The sequence below is a fragment of the Tamandua tetradactyla genome, chromosome 20 (genome assembly GCF_023851605.1).
Source record: "Tamandua tetradactyla isolate mTamTet1 chromosome 20, mTamTet1.pri, whole genome shotgun sequence".
Taxonomy (NCBI): domain Eukaryota; kingdom Metazoa; phylum Chordata; class Mammalia; order Pilosa; family Myrmecophagidae; genus Tamandua; species Tamandua tetradactyla.
Window position 1 is genome coordinate 59,404,532 of NC_135346.1, and position 2,750 is coordinate 59,407,281.

The following is a 2,750-nucleotide window of genomic DNA, read 5'->3' on the forward strand; positions in this document are numbered from 1 at the left end:
TGGGCAGGTTGAAAGTGAAAGAATGGAAAAAGATATATCATGCAAGCATTAATTAAAAGAAAGCAGCGGGCGTTAGGCTTGGGGCTTAGCAGGTTGGTCCACGGCTCGGTGGGCGCAGGCAGAGAGCGGCCTGGGGCATGGGGCCTGCCACCCCACCCCCACCCCCCACCCTGGTAGGACCTGTGGCAGCCCCCGCCTCCCTACCCGGGCCATGGGCGTGGCAGCGCTGCTGGGCAGGGCTCCTGTGCTGGTGACCTTGAAGGACGGTGGCCATGATCTTCACCCAGGAGGATTGGGGCCAGCTGGACCTGGCCTGGAGGACCCTGTACCGGGAGGTGATGCTGGAAGACCTGCAGGCTCCTGGCCTCACTGGGTAAGGTTGCACTTCTCTCCTGCGTGAGGCAGCTGCAGCCTCGGTTTTGATTCGTGGCTGGTCAGGAGGGCCATGGGGACCACCTGCCCTCCTCCCCATTGGCGCTGCAGTTTTCTGGATCCATCTCCTGCCTGGTCTCCCTGTGTCAACATCAGAGAATCTGGTTCCCAAACCAAACTTGATCCATCTACTGTAGCATGGCCAGGAACTATGGGTGGTGAAGAGACACCTCTCCCAAAGCTCCTGTCTGGATGATAGAGAAAAATGTCAGACCAGAGAACCAACCCCTTCTCAGTTGGTCTTGTCAAAGGAAGTCATGTTCCAGGGAAGCCTAACTCTGGAATCTTCAAGGGACTCCAGGTTGGGGTGAGCCAGGGATCAGAAAGAGCTTTTGGAAATGCAGAAGAGGCACGTAAAGCCAGAGACAGACTCTCACAAGGATACTCATCCTGGGAAGATGAGCCTTGAGGAGGATGGTTTGGGAAGAGATAATATTCTGCCCTCAGGGGTATTACAGGAGCAAGTCCTTCCAGGAGATATTCTTCCTGACTGTGACTCACATGGACCAGGTAAAGACTCCATGAGCGACCAAGGGAAAAGCCCCGATGAATGCAAGGAATGCAGGAAAGGTTTTAACAGGACTGGAACCTTGTTCGACATCAGCGGATTCCCACTGGAATGAAGCCCTATGAATGCAATGAGTGTGGGATGGTCTTTAGCCAAAGTTCAACCCTCATTTGGCACTGTGTTACCCATACTGGAGAGGCCATACAAGTGCACCGAGTGTGGGAAGACCTTCAAACACGGACCATTCTTCAGGCAGCACCTTCCAATTCACACTGGTGAGAAGCCCTGTGAGTGCACTGAATACAAAATGGCCTTTGCCCACTGCTCTACTTTTTTCGCCATAATAGGACCCACGCTGGAGAAGAATCCTTTGAATGCAAAGAATGTGAGAAAGCCTTCAGCAATAGGGAACACCTAATTCAGCACTCCAGGATCCACGCTGGAGAGAAGCCTTATGATTGCAGTGAGTGTGGGAAGTCTTCAGATGCAGCTCAGAACTCACGCAGCACCAGCGGATTCACACTGGAGAGAAGCCCTCTGAATCCATCCAGTGTGGGAAAGCTTTTCACCAAAGAGCAAACTTCATTCAACACTCTGTCACCCATACTGGGGAGAAACCTTACAAGTGCATGGAACGTGGGAAGGTTTTCGGACCCAGGTCACACCTCAAACAACACAATCAGGTTCACACTTGAGGAAAGCCCTGTGAGTGCAGTGATGCGGCAAGGCCCTCATCTGCCACTCTTTTTTTTTTTTTTGTCTTTCATAATAGGATTCACACTCTTGCCGGCCCTTCTGAGTGCAGAGACTGTGAGAAAGCCTTTTGTCACAGCTCTTTCTTAACTAACCGTGTGAGGAGTCACATTGCAGTGAATGTAAGAAAACCTTCAGCCTCAGCTCAGCCCTCAAGGAACTTCACAGGATTTATACTGGCAAGAAATGTGGAGAGGCCCTTTATCAGTGGGCCAGTTTCCAGCAACATCAATGAATTCATACCGAGGAAATTTCTGAATATAACTACTAAAGACAATCTATAGCAAAATGAAAAATCTTATTTGCCATCTGAGAATTCAGACTGCAGTCAGTAAGTGTTGTCACTGTAAGAAAGCCTTCTCTGATGGATCATGACTTGTCATCTAGAGTCACATTAGAATCTAACCCCACTTGGGCTTCGGTTTACTTGTGAGAAAGCATACAGAGACATAGACCCTGGTTATTATGAACCTATGAACACCTCCAGCCACCAATCTCTACTTGATTTATACTGGAAAGCCAACTCAGGAATATTTTTTTTTTTAAAGAGAGAGAGGAGGAGGAGATGGTATAGAAGAAAAAGAGAATCAAAAGCAGATGTTTTCATGAAAGAGTCTCAATACCTTTCTTTGACTTTTATATACACTCCTATCATGTCTCTAGGGAATTGGACGATTAAAGTTTAAACAGACATTTACTGTACGTCTTCTTTGTTCCAAATATCTTTAGCCATGAGGAGCATAATTCTTTATGAGAAATATGAAGGCTTGAGTCATGAAGTATTTGAATCCATAAGAAAATAGAGTACTGAAAATGCCATCGTGTGACACTTATTTCCTATTTTATAGCTAAGGAGAGAGGACCACCTATGGATAACCATATTTTACTGTGCCATTTAGGATTATTAAAAGCTTGGTTTTTATTAAAAACAAATCACAACAACAACAAAAAAGAAAGCTGTAGTGCTTTAATTAATACCCAATAAAGTATATTTCGGAGCAATGAAAATTACCAAGGACAGGAGGGACAGATAGAAGAGTTAACAATTCTAACTATT

At 46.7% G+C, this 2,750-nt stretch overlaps 1 pseudogene; it reads left to right on the forward strand.

The window, feature by feature from the left end:
- The first annotated feature begins 211 nt into the window (after window positions 1–211).
- LOC143664628 (zinc finger protein 550-like) lies at window positions 212–1,635 on the forward strand (annotated as a pseudogene).
- The last annotated feature ends 1,115 nt before the right edge of the window (window positions 1,636–2,750 follow it).